We start from the raw sequence: 17703 nt of genomic DNA, 5'->3' as shown, positions 1-17703 counted from the left end.
AGTTTTCTCTCAGCCAACAAGACAGCTTACCATGTCATCAGAGCAAGAACCTCCGTCAGCGATATTTGACAGAGTTTTCAATACAATTTCAAGAGCCAGACGAGAGCTTTCAAATAACAATAATGATGACCTACTTTCTTCAACTAGACGCTTTTCCTGCGTCAGGTGCATCAACTTGCAGTAAGTTGGGGTGTGCTATGTTAGTATTAGCATAATTAACAGTGACTATGATATTAGCTAACTACCAGTGCTCATGATTTTAGTTAACTGTGTACTTCTGTATGTATGCCAGGAACACCCTGGAGGCAGGAAAATGCTGTCTGGCAGACCCACCTTTTCCTCCTCCCTGGCCCAGATATTGAGGTTTTACCCTCTACAACAGAGCTTGAACGGTTTGCAAACTTGGGTTTAGGTAAATGTATAGTTGATACATAAGGATGTCAAAGATAAAACAGGGTTTTTTCCTGGGCTAAAAAGAGCTACTGGGCTAGCAATTCCAAAATATAAGGAAAGAAACCATTTGTAATAATAATTTATTCTGTATATTCATGAAATAAAAAATAATCACTGTTGGGACAGTGGCATTATAATCACAAAAGCTGTTTATTACTTCAATTCAGCGTGAGGTACACAAAGGCATTGTGTTCATGCACTCGACAGACATGTCCGTGAATGTCTACAAATCTTAATGCGGCATTTGAAACCAGTCCGCTATTAAAAGGGACAATGATTAATATTGATAAATATTTTGAATGCAGGAAAAACTCTGTAAGGTTATGTAAAATGCAGCAAATGTTTTTATTGTTGATAGTGATCTGCATTTTACATAACCTCAGGTATTGCATACAGTGTATGATCAATTGATGAGCTCTGTTTTTTTGTTTTATGTTGTTAATATGTACATTCAATTTTATAGGTAGACCAGTGCAGGAAACATCTGGGACAGGAACCCAAAGATCAAAAATTCCACTAAATTGGACTCTGTCTGAATTAAATAACTTTGTCTGCGAGTGCTACCCAAATGTGAGTTTGAACTTGATAGGTTTCCATTTGGCAAGAGCAGGCAAAGGACGCAAGATCCAAAAAGTTCATGTAAATTCTATGAGGGATTTAAAAAAAGCAGTTGGCAAAAGCAGGCTCTATATTGTCCCACGAGCTGAAGTTTTGCAGGTATGACTTTGCAAAACAAAGGCACAATATTCAAATGAAAGAGCCATTTCTTTATGATATGACAAGTAGAATTGGCTTTTAATTTAACCTTAATGTAAATTTAAAAGGTTCAATTTTAGTTCATATTCTTTGCTTTCAGTTAAATCTTACTGTGATGTTTCTGCACAGCGCACAAGTTTATGTTGGGTGACAGTACAAATAAATTTACAGTGCAGTGAGCCAACATATTCTTTCTTATTGTTACACACTGAGTTTGAGAGTTTTTGTCTACTCCCAGGTAATGACACCATCCCCTGCCATGTACCTCATTGGATGCAGAGACTGCAGAATCTGTACATTTGGATGTGAGTGAAGTTAGTTTAGATATTGTGGAGAAGTATTTAAGTTGTGTCAGTTGTAACCAGTAATGATTTGTGACTTGTGGTTTTACTTTATTCCCTTTAGGAATGGCGAGCAGTACGTTCCCAGCAAGACGAAGAATATAATGCTTCCTTGTTGGCAGACCAAGAAAAGGTAATTTAAAAAAAAATCCTTCTATGCTTGCCAAGTTTAATTTGAGGAAAAACAAAAATGAGTCTTAAAAATATTTTGGTATTTACAGGACAGGAGGAGGCACTGCTATGAGGTTTTGGAAGAAAGGCTGACAAAGGTTGGTGCTGCCACTCAATTTTTTTTTATTTAAAGTGTTTTTCTAATGTGAACGTGTATGTTCCTATAAGTCACTAGTAATTCTTAAAAAATATTTGTATGCATTTTTTTTATGCAAAGGACTTCAGTTGCATCCACACATTCAGCAAGTTTGTCGCTAGTCTCTGTACTGAAATGAACCAGATGAATGATGTGAGAGCTGTACATGCCTACACCCTGTAGGCAGTGGTTGCTGTCACTTAGCCTATGTCTCCAAAGCCGCCAGCAAATGCTTTGTCCTTGGAAGTCTCTGTATGTCTGAACGGGTCTTTATGCAACTAGCAATATTTGAAAACATACAAAAGTGTTCAGCATTTGACTGAAACCTGTCCAAACTTTATCTCTTGCAGGGTTGACCTACAAACCATTCTAAAAAAACTGCTAAGTAAAGTTGATGAAAACCTCTGCCCGACAGTGAACCAAATCAACATATGCAGAGAAAACACTGCAGTGCAGTCTGAAAGCATTTAAGCTGCGAAGATTTAACCCAGAAGCAAAACAGGTTATGTTGTAATACTAAATATAATGGTAGAATTGTGTGTGTTATGACTGGCTGTGAGATGCTTGATGTGAGATCCATGAATCAGAGAGGTTCCTAATTTTGCATCATGAAAGCACTGCAGTTTGCAAGTGTACTTTAAGGGATAGTTCTCTTAAAACATTTTTTATTTTTACTCATTCATTTAGCAGATGCTGGAACACCCTCAGGTTGTTCAAAATCTGTTTTTCTACGGAGTTTCTACTGTTGAACACAAAAGATATTTTGAAAAATATGGGTAACTGTTACCCATTTCATTTACTGCCATAGTAGGAAAAAACCTACCCACATAATCACATTAATGAGGGCTCTACAGTGTGACAATTTCTGAAAACTACTGCGTGCGACTATGAAAAAAAATATTTAGGAGCACCAGTGCACCTGACCCAATCAGCATATTTGCTCGGGGAGCTTCAATGATTTCTACTTACAATGTGTTTTTGCAGCGTTGAGTAATGTGCTGAGTTATGCAAGCTCACAAATCTTCTCATTATAACAAGCAAAGTGTAGACACAATGTAAATAAGAGATTCACTGATTATAATGGAACTTTGTGAAATTGTGATGATGAGTGAAAGCTTTTAATTTTTCATAAAGACAGTCAGTTTTATATTTAAAACATTCTAAACATGAATTTATGAATTTAATTGCACTCATGCCACCTCTGAGCCTCATTAAATGTCTGTAAATATACCTACATGCCACTTTTGTGTTCTTCTGTGCCACCTCTGTAGTGCAAATCATTTTTGGTAATACTTATTGTTTTTGATCAGTAAAATAACTTATTCTTATTCTGTTTTTTTTATTATAAATTTTGAAAAAAGCTTATAAATATACACGTTTGAATTTGACATAAGATGACATACTTTCAATAAAGTTACATTCAAAAGTTACAAAAATGCCCCTTGTAAATCACTTTATGGAGTCAAATATTACCTCTTAAATGATTAATTGATTATTGATCAGAAGGTGCTGCTGAATTTTTTTTTTCTGTGCTCCACAAGTGCTCCTAAAAATAAACATAAGTGTAGAGCCCTGCATAAATTTCTCTCTCACTTGTTTGGATTGGTAAAGGTCTATGATTTCAGGACTGTGTGCATCACAGGGGGATTGTTGGCAATCAACATCCCCCTGTGATGTTGTTTTTTACATTAGAAAAAAAAAGGATGACAGGGTGACAAAGGATGATTTTTTACCTGTCCGCTTATGATCAGATCACTTGAATCCAAATACTAAACATTAAGCCTGTGATGATTGGGGGAACTTTTTTAACTTTTAAAAACATGAATAATTGTTCTATAGGAATTTCTGATATGAAGGTTTCTTTGTTTTACTTTAGCTTTGCAGACTAGGTTATACACAGTAATTGGGAAGATGATTGCTGTGTGTGTTGTCCATGTTGGCCCACATTTCTTCTCTGAAAGGCTTTTTCAGCAGATCTGTGGGTTGCCAACATCCTCTGCCTCGTTGGATGAGGTTGGAGATCATACATTGAGGGAGCAACTAATCAAGGTGAGGAGATGCTTAAGAATTGAAATTATAAGTTAATACTTATTTTAAGAGAAGAAGCCCCCCCCACACACACACAATTGCTTTTTTTGGAACTGTTTTAGATACAGGAAGCAACAACTGTTCTGGAGGCAACTTGTGCCATTGCAGAGGCAGCAGACAGTTTAAGTATCATTGGTGCCTTGAGATATGTGTCAAGCCTGACAGAAAAGAACTCTCTTGTCCAGTCGGCTGCAGAGTTCTTTGTGAATGGAAGACTGCAAGCTGCCTTGGAACAGTAAGTGCCTTTCCTTTCCTGACAATATATATCAGCATATATCATTAGCTTGAAACTTATTTTGAATGCTTTGTTTGTTACACAGGTTTTCAGAAGGGTTGCAAACTCTTGGTTTACTGGATGAGATGCAGAAAAATTCTGCATTGTTTTATGACATGTTTGTTAGTGATGAGAAGCCCCTCCAGGCAAAGGACCTCTGCAGTCTATTTAATGTAAACTTCTCCCCACAAGGCAGCAACAGGAGGGCTAGAGAAAACCAGACCATATGCCACTGGAGAGACTGGTTGATAGATGTTAAAGGTATGTCATGATTTGATGTAATGTTACAGGTCCACTATGGTTTTTGGTAGTTTTAGGTCACTTTTTTTTAGTTCAAATTGATATAATGAGCAAGTACATCATGAATCCATCTTCAAAACTGCATGTCTTATCCTGAATCACTATGACTATATAGTAAGTGTTTATATTCAGACTGTTTTGATCCAAATGGGACACCAACCTCCCAGTACCTGCATGACTTTTATACATAAACAGAGAGAAATAACTCTCGCTACAGCGTTATTGCACAAGACACATGCAGTTTTATTAATCGCTAGAGTGCCAAAGTTATATAGTGTACTTATTAAGCCTGTGATAATGATAGTCCTCTCAAAAGGGAAGATTGAAAAAAATCTAAAATCTTAAAAATCAATGACAGATTTAGAGAAAACAAATGTACATTTTGAAAAAATATCTTATTTGTGATGATTCTAACCATTGTGCAGAACAAACACCCTAGAAATCCTGCCGTTAGATGTTATCATAACTAGAGACAGGCTAGCTAGCTCTATTTACATTACAAATGTGAAATAATTGCACTTACCACACATTCTTTATGAAGTTAGAGTATTTCCCCTACTTATGTTTTGCAGAAGGGGAGTGTAATGCAGTCACTCTGGAGATGATCATGGAGTTTGCCACTGGAGCCTCCACATTGCCACCGCTGGGTTTCCCCCCACCACCCACAAATAGAGTTCCTCCATCAAGATGGAAAAATTTTTCCAGAGGCCAATACTTGCCTCATTGTACTTCGCCTGCCAAACACACGGAGTATGAAATGTTCAAGAAACACATGACAGAAGGAACTGTGCAGAGCCCAGGTTTTGGTGTTGCCTGAGCTAGTTTTAATCTAGACTAGAACAGTTAAGAAAAAAAAGATAAATTGGTCATGATCTACACAGACATAATGGATATCTCATGTTTCTTAAAATGGTTTTAATGTTAGCTTTTCATATAAAGTACATAAAATAACTTTGAAAGGGCACGTGATACACTCTTCGAGCCACTGTGCTACTCCATCTCCTTGCAGCAGCTGCTGGGTTGACACGAACCAACATCTCACGCACCCTATGCCCTAACCCTCAATCCTTCTGCTACCAGCAAGGCTCGCATCATCTAAAATGGGTGTATTGAATATTTAAAAAAAAGTTATATTAATTACTTTATGAACTTTAAGAACAAACTTTAAAGTGAGACCAACAAGGCTTACCTCATTCCCAGAATTTGGATAATGGTTACTTTTAATGCTTCAGTCTGAGGGGCATAATGTACATTTTTATGTCATTTTTCAGTCAGGATCTATATCATTAATGGTGACCATAAAGCCAAAAATGAAGCATAATAACCAAAGAATAAACAAACAAACAAATTAAAAGGAAAACAGGAACATTTGTAGATGCCTCGTGTATGAGATTAGGTTACTGCAAATAAACAAAGATTTTTAAAAGCTTGAAACTCACCTGATCTACTTCGAGAGATGGAGAAAGCTCCAGTTCCCTCACTCTGTAAATGTGATGACACCATCGTTCGAATATCATCGAGATTTGTGTTAAGTTGTTGAAATGTGTCAGGAGATAGGAAATGTGCAATTCGCTGTGCATTTCTTGAGCAATTATCAATCACACGAAGTCCTCTCTCACCACAACTTCCCTGACGTCGAGCTCTTTCAATTTCTTGACATTTTCTTGCGATTTTGTCGAGAACCGCAGCCGCCATGGTTTCCCAACCACAGAAAATAAATTGTATGTCGACGAAAGCTCTGGTGTGGGGGGAGGAGCTGAGTAAATTTATTCTCACGTCACACAACAGCAGAGTCATGTACAATTCAGATATCTTAAAATATAATTGTGACTAGTCGAAATTGAATTAGAGATATCTCTAATTACATTTGCGTATGTGTGACGCGTCTGTTGAAGATATCTGTGACATAATTACAGATATCTTAAATGGAGTTTTGACTAGTCAAATCATATTTAAAGATATCTCTAATCCGATTTCTTACTACTGCAATTATAATTGCAGATATCTCTAATTGTCGTTGTGACTAGTCGAATTATAATTATGGCTCGTCAAAATACAATTGTTCCTATCTTAAATGATATTTCTGGATAGTCAAAACAAACTTTTAAATGCTAATACGGCTTGCCATAGACGGCCGCCTCCGCCCACTTTTGAGCTTCAAAAACTATCTTCGGAACCCTACGGGTGACATCACGGACACTACGTCCATGTTTTTATAGTCTATGGTCAAGACACAAACGCGCTACCATCAAGTTTTTCTAATTACATTTATGCAAGCATCGTGAAAGTCAGTCTTTCAATTTCCTTCAGTGCATGCAGGTACTTTAGCTTGAAACCAAGCTCTTTATCAATTCATATGGCATGCTATTTTGTTAAATAATGTCTTCAATATTTCCAGATATACAAAGTTAAGTTTTAATGGAGAACGATATGTCAGAATATATCTGTATTTTCTTCTTACATTATAAATAATGAATTAATAGTTAGATACATTTTAAACTTGTGTTAATTTATTCTAATGTAGTACACTGTTCATTTTAAGATGCCTTATAACTCATGTTACTCATTAAAGTTATGTAAATGTATTTAATAATCAGATTAAATAAATAATTAAATTGTTTCAGGCTTTCATGTGAATATTGCATAAGGGTTTGTGTCCATTAACTTTAACAGTAATTTAATTGACCCTAGAATGAAGGATGTAAATGAAAATAAGTGTACGATTTGACACCTTTATTATAGACAGCTTTTAGCATAGTCAGAATTAGGGGTAATCACAATTATTTTACCACATTTACAGTCCTAATTTAAATTACTGAAATAAGTGGGGGGTTTTTTATTATCCTTTTTCAATAGAATTGGCCCAGACTTCTGCAGTGTCAAGTGAATGAAGCTCCTCTCATAAGATTGCAAACTGGGAGTTTGATGACACTGAGTGTGAGTGATAGAAGCCCTACAGGAAAGGATCAGAATGCTGAAGATGAAGCCAGAATTGTGAGTCTGTGTCATTTATATGTTATTCTATGTGCAGTACAAATTTAAAACACACAAATGAATATGAAAAATTAAAGTTTAACTGGGCAGCCACACAATATATGCTTATGTTCACACCTGGAATTTACTAATTATTAATTTAAGATATAAAACTGCAAAAAGATAAATGGTTAGTTGACCCAAAAATGAAAAATTGTCATCATTTCTCACTCTGTCATTCCAAACCTGCAAGACTTTCATTCAATTTCAAAACACAAGTGAAAATATTTTAAATGAAACCTGAGAGATTTCTGTCCTTCCATCGACAGTCTACACAACCACTACTTTGATGCTTCAAGAAGTTCATAAAGAGATCATAAAACTAATCCAAATGAATCAAGCGGTTTAGTCCAAATTGTCTAAAGAGACTTATGAACAGATTGAATTTTTTTTTTTTTTCATTTAAACATTGATCAGGGAACATAAACAGAAAAACAGAAAACTTGGACTAAACCACATGATACGTATGGATTAGTTCTCTTTATGGATTAGATCTCTTTATGAAGTTTTTGAAGTATCAAAGTGGTAGTTGCGTGGACCGTCATTAAAGGGACAGAAATCTTATATTCTATTAAAATATCTTTAATTGTGTTTCAAAGATAACAAAAGTCTTGGCTGAGTAAACGATGGAATTTAAATTTTTGAACTAACCTGTAATAAAAGAATGTGGTCATATGTGTCTTGTGTCTGTTCACTTGTGCATCACCCAAGATGCATGCTAATGCCAGATGTGAACTGTGTGACTACACAATCAACTTAGCAGAATAGTTCCTGAGAGAGATATTGTTGTCATTAATTGTGTTTTTTTTCCTCCCAAGTTCCTGGCTTCTCCCAAGACCGTTAAGGACCAGATTGACCTCGGAATCAGCTGTAAAGGAGGATGAAACCGATGTTTAAGGTTAGACTATATTTCAGAATAAGATCATCTATATTCATGCTTTATCTATATTCTGTGTTCATGCATTTTTTGCTGAAGTCATATCTGTTATTTAGAATGGGACAGCAATATTGCATCAATTTGTCTCCTACTTCATGTGATTCCACCCTCACCACAAGGCTGCAAGGGACCTGGAAAAATGTCCTCCTATCAAGCTGAAAAACATCTTCAAAAAGGTTCATTTGGACATTTCTGTCACTACCTATTGTCTGCCTCAAAATATTGCCAGATTTGTTGTATATGAAAGACTAATGTAAATAAAATCAGTGGGAGAGCTGACCTTGAGTGTTATTTTTGTCTTTGATCTGCAGGCACTAACAAGAAGAATATCTTGAAGAGACCACATAGCCATACCTGCTCGCTGATGGGACAAAGAGGAACATCATTCATGGATGCTACACAACTGTCGACCAGTATCTTGCTGCAATCTTGTTCAAATCTACCTGTCATATTTGTTCATGTCTAGGTAAATTTGATGATTTTATGCATTTTATTAACTATTTTATGTTTCTGTGCAACACTTAATGAATGAGACTGACTAATTAATACACATCTGGTATATGCTTTAAAGTTGTCACTTTGCCCATTTGTTAAATAAACATTGGAATTTATACATCTGTCTAAAGACTCTTGATTCTAATCTTGTACATTAACACCATACAATAGCATTTTTGTTTTTGCACTGAAAAGAATACTTTATTAATAACACTTAAAGGATTAAAACAACACCAGGGGTGTTAAATACCCCATAGTGTAAAATTTTAACAACAATAGCAAGTGTAACACTTTACACTCAGAGTGTAATTTTTCTACACTGTAAGGTGCTACATTAACACTAAAAATTCAACACCACGAACGGTGTACTTTTAACACTAGATAGATTGGGACCATATATTATCTTTAATAGTGTTAAAATTGACAATTTAAGTGTTAAATTGACACTGCATTTTTTACTGTGTAGGTTTAGGGTTGGGGTAGGTGTAGACTTTAATAAAACACGATCTAATAGATAGAAATTTTTTTTTATTGTTGGTTTCCTGTAGCTGTATCCCTTCTAGCCACAACCGCGAATATAACACAATTACTGTATTTGCATTACTGTAAGGGTATACAGGTTTAGGGTTGTGGTAGGTGTACAAGTTAATAAACCATAATTTTACAGGTAGCATTTTTCATTGACAACAACAACTGTCACGTCCGGTGTAGACACGGTGTAAGTCTGCATTTATTTTATCAAGAATACAGAGAAAATAGTAATATTGCAAAATACAGTTTCCCCTGCCATTATATTAGGGGGCGGCCCTTGAAGGTCAAGTTAATTTTATTTAATTATATTTTCTTCATTTCAACGTCTCGGTTAAGTATAGACCTGATATAGTGCAATATAACAAAGAGTGAAAAATTGAAGGGGGTCTGAATACTTTCCGTACCCACTGTATATTTGTGTATAAAATTGTATAGAATACATGTTTTAAAATTGTTGCATAACTGTTGCTGTCATAATAATGACTAATTTCAAATGTTTATATGCTTTTCTACTCTTTGTTCTTAACAGCTCCCACTTTCTGTGGTGGAGCAGTTATGTAATATTGTTCTTGTACACTTTCCTGTATTTCAGTAGCCTTATAAATATGCATGCAAATTACAGCAAAGTGCAATAGTTACAGTACGGTGTTCATCAGTGGTCAAAAAGGATTTAAACAGTGAATTTTGAATCGATGTCTTCTTGTAAACTCGGATGTAGATTTGGATAGCAATTAAATTACTATACAACCTTGGTATTTGTCAAAAAAACAGGGCCATTCGGTCGGGGATTTTTATGTGGGTGGTGGGCTGACATTTTGGATTTGGACCGCAATGAAATCACAGACCTAACCCCTGTAAATGTTGAAAATAGTTTACGTCCCCATGAGAAACAATTACTGTCCACGGCCTTTATAGTGATGTCTGTAAAAATAAATCTGCAAGGTTCCTCAGTGATACTCATGCATTGGGATAAAGATAAATTCCCTGTAGAGGTCTGTGTTTGTGATCCCACAGACATAATATAAATAAGTGATTCATTGTGAAGCGTAGAGGTTCATTGATTATAACGAAACTTTGTGAGATCATGATGAACTGAAATGAGCTTTTTACAGATTTTGAAGGGAGCTTTCTAGAAATCCTTAAAAATGACTTCATAATTATTTGAAATTAATTACAAATGAGATGGGAATGTTTTGTTTATTGGTCTTTGATAGTAACAATCTTCAGGGCATAGTCTTAAGTTGAACAATGTTTGTTGAAGGTAGAATAGCAGTAAAAAACAAATTTTTTTTTTAAATTTTTCTAGCAAGCTAGATGTGTCAAGTTTAGAATGGCAGTAAATTTGCACCTTTTTGCAGCTTGCTTTCAGCGAATAATGCGCATTATGTGCAGCTAACACATTATTTTTAATATACTTCCCAGATATGACTGAGCACTGGACTACCACAGAGGTTTGCCAGTGGCTTGATGAAGTGTCACTGGGACACGCGAAACCAGCATTCATCGGTCAGTAAAATTGGATGGAATATGCTTTTCAGTGCTCATATTGTCCTGTTAAAAGAGCAACACATGACAAACTTTTAAAGCATCTTCAGCTGTACCACGAAAATGAAAAAGGATTTTCTGTGACATGTGGAGTGGATGGCTGTCCTCATGTATTCTCCAGAGTGAAGTCTTTACAAAATCATTTAAGACGTAATCATAAATCCTCTGGCAGAAACCATTCCGAGATTGACGAGGCACCTAGAAACCATTCTGAGATTGACGAGGCACCAGTTCCTTTGAACCCTGTTGTAGAGGCGCATCCAGTGGACTCTGAAGAGAACAGTGGAGTGTCACTTTCTCAGTTTGTGGAAAAACTTACTGAAACTCTTCAAAGACATTTGGCTTTGTTTTCCCTAAATCTTCAAGAAAAGCATGTGATACAGAGAAGTGTGCAAACAGAAGTAATAAGTGAAGTTGAAGCCTTGTTTAATTTTTTTCATCAAAAATATAAGGACATCTTTTGTAAATGTCTTGATAATTTAAATATTGACATCAGAAATCCACTGTTTTCCTTTTTGAGTGAAGATGATTTTGTTGAACATTGCTTCAGTGCTATTAGCAGTACTCATAAACTTGATCGGTATTGCACTGAAAAACTGAATTTGATCGAACCGGTTGAGTACGTTCTTGGTGTTGACTCGCTTGGAAAAAAATAAACCTTCCAATATATTCCACTCTTGGACATTTTGAAATTAATTGTCAGCGATCAGTTAACATTAGAGCATATTTTTGAAAGGAGGGTAACACATCTTGATTCACTAACAGACTACAGTGACGGTGCAATTTACAGAAACTCGATTTGGAATAGTGAAGACCACTTTTTCAGAATTAATTTGTACAATGACGAGTTTGAGGTTGTGAATCCAATTGGATCTAGAAGACTGCTCCACAAAGTCTCTGCATTTTACTTCACTCTAGGCAACATTCACCCTAAGTACAGAGCCAGTTTGAAGCACATTCATCTTCTGTTACTTGTGAAGTACAACATTTTGAAAAAATACGGCATACAAAAGATTGTGGAACCACTTATTTCTGATCTCAAGAAGTTGGAAAGTAATGGTATAGAACTGGTGTGGGAAGGAAAGGAGCTTTGTGTCCGAGGTGCGCTTGTAACAGTATCTGCTGATAATCTCTCAGCCCATGCTCTTGCAGGCTTTAGCTGTTCATTCAGTAGCGGACGGGTCTGCAGGTATTGCTTGTGCCATTATAAAGATCTTTCTCTGAAAACAAAAGAGGAAGATTGTGTCCTACGGACACCAGAGGCTCACAACTATCATCTCCAGTGTGTGGCAGAAGATCCTACCACAAAATCTTTGTATGGAGTAACAGGTCCTTGTGCTTTTAGTGACTTGCCAAACTTCAGTGTGACCAATGCATTCCCTCCCGATGTTATGCATGATTTTTTGGAGGGAGTTGTTCCTCATGTCTTGAAATTGGTTTTAAGGGCCTTGCATAACGAAAAAGTTGTGAGTGTGCAGGAGGTTAGCAATGCTTTAGCACACTTTCCATTTGGACAGAACGACTCGTCTCATAAACCAGGACCAATATCTGAGAGACTTCTTTCTGATGGACAAATAATTGGAAAAGCTGTGGAAAAGTGGACATTGCTTCGGACAATCCCTTTAATCATTGGGAACAGAATAAGTAAAAGCGACAAGAACTGGCAGCTCATTCTTTGTCTAAGGCACATTGCAGAAATAATACTGGCACCAACAATAAGTGTACATTGGATCAGTCCTTTAGCTCTAATAACTTCATTTTTAACCATTTTCAAAAGTCTCTTTCCTGACTTCTTTACCCCAAAGCTCCACTTTCTACTTCACTATCCGCGGTTGATTGAAGACTTTGGTCCTCCCAGAGCACATTGGTGCATGCGATTTGAAGCAAAACACCTGTACTTTAAAAAGGTGTCTCATGTTGTATGCAATTTCAAAAACATCTGCTCCTCACTAGCAAAGAGAAACCAGCTTCGACAGTGCTGGGATTGGCAGGGAGACAGAGTTCCTGGGAAAGACAATTGTTCTGCGGCAGTGTCACGTTTGGACTTCAGTGAACTTGATAAACCACTGCAAGAAAGGCTTCTGCGCTACTCAAACTTGCAAGAGGAAAATATCTGGAGCAGCAAGAAAATTTTGCTGAACACTGTAAAGTACTCACTGGGAGACATGGTAATACTTGATCTCTTGCATGAAGACATACCACAGTTTGTAAAGATCATCCAAATCCTCAACATTAGAACCAGTTGGTTTATTGTTGGCCAGCTCTTCAGCACAGTTGGATTTGATGCACATCTCCATTCATACCATGTCATTCCCTCTGAGGATACTGTAATATTTAAAGCTGGAGAGGAGGTGGATTTTCATAGTTTGGACTGCTACCACCTGTCAGACCAGCATTTCATCACACTAATCCATCGTCCCTTCAAACCAATGTGAGGATAACCAATGTTATGTGTTTATTCTTTTAGCGTGGCACATAAAATAGTCTCTGATTACTAGCACAGAGTCTGCAGCTTAGAGTGTACTGTATCGTCTGTCCATTGGGGGGGAGAAAAAAAAACTTCTTTGTTTCTTCTTTGTTAAAACTCCTTAACTACTTTGTACTTTATTTCATTCTTTTATTTATTTTTTAACAGAATGAAGTAGATGGTCCAACGCTATTAAAAATGACTGAAAGAATGAGTGAACGTCTCTTCCCAAAAATCAAAGAACAGATACAATTTATGTCTGCATTGGAAGACCTGAAATCGTGAGTATTAGTCCTGATTTTAGTTAAGGTAGTATTTCTATAGTAATTTTCTATGAGATGTGCATTAAGTTTAACACTTAATGTTATGATATGAATATAATATTTTTTATACTATTTGTTGTTTTTAGCCACCGTGACCTCACTGAACATGTAATATCACAGACCACTCCAGTGGTTCTGCACTCCAATACTGAAGTACGGTATCCTACATTTCTAATGAGTGCCCTTGAAAAGCAGGACCCGCAGCTGAAGTCTCCTACTAAGAATAAATAAAAAAATGCATTAACTCAAGCCCTATTTGACCATCTTAGCCAAACAACAATGTAAGTTATTTTGTTTTCTAACACGGAAATATTGACTGCAAAAAGCAGTTTTTTTTTTTTTGTTTGTTTGTTTTTTGCAGTTGTGTGCTTTGATTGGGCTGTCCAACATTATGATAGTGGTTAAATTGAAAATACTGTCTATGTAGGGTTGTAACGGTATGAGATTTTCACGGTATGGTAATAGTCTCAATAATCTCAACAATAATTATTTTTGGCAAAGTTCTGCACATCAGAGGTTTTCCGTTTTTTTTTTTTTTTTTTTTTTTCGTTTTAACTTTTCTGGACTCCTTTTTAATGGTTAAATAAAATTTTATTAATCAAAAAGCATGTCTAGCTAATTAAAATCATGAAACTTGAACAATTTAACATCAATTTATTGAAAGTTTAACAAAAATTACATGTTTAGGGCCCTATGAAATGTTTTATTTTTTCCAACCTTATGTTTTATTGTTACCAAATTCTGTTTTGCATGTCTAATTATTTGAAAGCATAAAAACAAGTTTCATTTATTCTTACAATAGCCCTATGATTTTTTTCCCTCAGAAATTCTGTGTTGTGTATTTACATTTTTAAGGCATAAAACATTAATTTAATTTCTTTTAATTAATGAAAATTAAACAAATTTTATTTTTTGGAAAATAAAGGGGATTTAATATTACAATTAAAAACATTGAAGAAATATTGTATGATTATCCCTTAAAAATAAGGTTTTAATAATTTCAGTAGTAGCCTATTACATACATTCTACTGAACAATAGTAATGTTGGCTATTTCTGCTGCAGTGACTTCAAGGTAAACCGAACTTCTTATTTTGACGGGTTGCCGTGAATACCTTTACATTTCTGTGTGTATATGATATGATGATGATAGTTTTACTCAAATGAAACGGTCAGATGCTCATGAAGTGACTCTCAGAGCAGTTCTGGAGATGTTGTTCATGTATTTATGTCCTCATTAGTGAGACGGCAGACGCTAATATTACCGTAAGCGTCACGCGCGCTTCAGTACAAGTAGTAAACAAAACCGCGCATCTGCACCATTCATAACAGATACCACGACTGAGGTGCCCTTGAGCAAGGCACCGAACCCCCAACTGCTCCCCGGGCGCTGCAGCAAAAAAAATGACTGCCCACTGCTCCGGGTGTGTGTTCACTGCTGTGTGTGTGCACTTTGGATGGGATAAATGCAGAGCACTAATTTCTAGTATGGGTCACCATACTTGGCCACATGTCACATCACTTTAAAAAAAAAAAAAAAATCATATCTACTTTTGATTTATCCATCCATCAGATTGCGCGTTTTACCTGACATCCTCGTTATACTGTAAATTCCATGTTCACAACTGCACTGGGATTCCCTCAGCATCACGGAAATTATACGGGATTAATTTATAACTTTATATTAAAGGGTCATGAAACCCCAGACTACTTTTTCTGGGATTTTAGCAGAGGTGTTTGTGTTGCACATCATAGAAGACAATGTTAGCATCCGATAATTTTAACTGTTGGAGAAAACTGGTTAATTTTAAGCTTTTTTGCACTATTTTCATCTTCCGGGATTAAAATTGTGTTGTCGTCACAATTTGTGACATGGTAATGGACTATAGTACATCGAGGCAAATCGGTGCTCGTTCACGTAAGTGACAATCACGCAGTATGAATTGTCAAAGACGTGATCTGAGGGAATCGCAGACGCCCGCAAAATATTTGGCATGCTAAATATCTGGAGCTGTCGGCGATTCACAGTCATGCAGTGTGCAATGATTTCTGACTGAAAACTACATCAGCAATGACCAACAGCCAATGAGAGACCAAGATACAGGGCAGAGGGATGTTCGGGGAGGAGTTATAGACCAGAATATCAGTATTTTAATAGATATATGAACAATTATATCATACAGAAACGAGCACAAACATTTGCTTGACCAGCCACAACATCAGCATAAGTTACTGCAAAATTATTTACCTCCAACTCTCTTTGCAGAACACCCAATCCCTGTTCCCTGCATCTCCCTCCTGCATAATCTGGTTTTCTTTTTCTACTTGTAGCTGGAAATCAGCTCACAGACAATTTGTGGGCTATATATATATATATTTTTTTATAATTCCAGTCTCGCTCGAGAACTCCAGTCTGACACACGCGGGTTCTCGCGTGTGTTTTGTTGTGAATAGTTTGCGGACCAGACAGCTGTCGGCGATTCTTCCTATTGTGAAGTCATGCAATGTGAAACCCCCTGTCACCGATCCATCGTGCAATGTGAACACAGCAGCAACTGAATGCTACCCCAGATAGTCACGCAGTGTGAAAACAACGGCGATCTGACAAGTTTGAAAATCGTGCAGTGTGAACTCTGCATAAGCTGTGTGTTGTCTGATGCCCCTCCTCTGCTCTGCTGCGCACCACGCCCACTTTTTTAGCATTTTTTAAAACTGTGGTGAGAACTAACCAGTGCTGAAACGGGGGGGTTTCATAACCCTTTAATGCGACACACCTTTATCTGCACGGAGGGATGATGTCAGTGAATATGAGATGTTGGATGAATTGCCTGCTTTTGCAGCCACTTTGCGTCCACATTTTTTGCAAAATGTATCCGTCCTCAAGGACAACCAACCCCATGTTCATTTTGTTTTAATATCCAAAGTATTTTTTTTTTCGGCGAGGGATGGAGATTAGATGTAGTCTCTGTCTCTTGTCATTTTCTCCGCTGCACGTGTGTGTAAGCAGCCAAGTGAATGCAGAGTGAAGCTGCCGAGTGGCGATAAGTTGCATATGCGGGCGGGGGGTGATTATTTTTTTTTTTGTGTTTTGTTTTTGTTTGTGCGCGACAGTCGTCCGCGAGGGGCTGTCGCGCTAGTTTGTGTTTATTTTATTATTAAAGTTTTATTTAAATGTTCGCCGGTTCCCGCCTCCTTCTTCCTGACTTACGAACGTTGTTACACGTAGATATGCAAATGTTTACGGTATGATAACCGTGGATGTTCAAACTGTAATAAACCATCATACCGGTATATCGTTACAACCTAGTCTATAGAATGTCTTATTTGCGAGTATGTTAATGCTAACAAGTTTTGCTAACTTCAGGTTCCTCCCTTTTACAGGTATCCCTCACACACACAGTATGTGGATCTGATGAGATCTGTGTTGATGAGCTTTCCATTTCTAAGGGAGAAATATGGCTCTGGATTTGTATGCATCACATTATAAAATGTGAATTTGTTATTAAGTTCCTCATTTTAATTTCCATTTTTTGGCATTTCAGTATTATTGAGAGTTGAACAACAGATTGCTGTTAAAGGGATAGTTCACCCAAAAATAAAAATTGTCATTAATTACTTGCTCATGTCGTTCCAAATCTGTAGGACCTTCATTCATTTTTGGAACACAAATTAAGATATTTTTGATGAAATCCAAGAGCTTTCTGACTCTCCATGGACAGCAAGGGTACTACCGTAAACAATGTGCAGCGCATGCGTCTCAATACTCCATAATTGCGCTAGGGTGACGCAAAAGATAAGAATTGTTTTTTTTTTTCTTCTTTGTGCACAAAAAATATTCTAGTAGCTTCGTAAAAT

General features: G+C 36.6%; 2 long non-coding RNA genes and 1 pseudogene across 2 annotated transcripts; all 3 read left to right on the top strand.

Annotated features, from left to right (window-relative positions):
• The first annotated feature begins 1472 nt into the window (after positions 1–1472).
• On the top strand, positions 1473–1868 carry LOC107658689 (uncharacterized). The gene is made up of 3 exons (XR_001630814.1): positions 1473–1514; positions 1615–1683; positions 1772–1868. It is a non-coding gene; the product is annotated as an uncharacterized LOC107658689 (long non-coding RNA).
• Positions 1869–3768: 1900 nt separating this feature from the next.
• On the top strand, positions 3769–5468 carry LOC107658683 (G2/M phase-specific E3 ubiquitin-protein ligase-like; annotated as a pseudogene).
• A 5454-nt stretch (positions 5469–10922) lies between these two features.
• On the top strand, positions 10923–14095 carry LOC107658685 (uncharacterized). The gene is made up of 3 exons (XR_001630813.1): positions 10923–11021; positions 13696–13808; positions 13937–14095. It is a non-coding gene; the product is annotated as an uncharacterized LOC107658685 (long non-coding RNA).
• The last annotated feature ends 3608 nt before the right edge of the window (positions 14096–17703 follow it).

Source organism: Sinocyclocheilus anshuiensis, unplaced genomic scaffold (genome assembly GCF_001515605.1).
Source record: "Sinocyclocheilus anshuiensis isolate Anshui unplaced genomic scaffold, SAMN03320099.WGS_v1.1 scaffold832, whole genome shotgun sequence".
Lineage (NCBI taxonomy): Eukaryota > Metazoa > Chordata > Actinopteri > Cypriniformes > Cyprinidae > Sinocyclocheilus > Sinocyclocheilus anshuiensis.
Note: the sequence above shows the minus strand (reverse complement) of the source record. Positions and strands in the feature narration are given on the sequence as shown.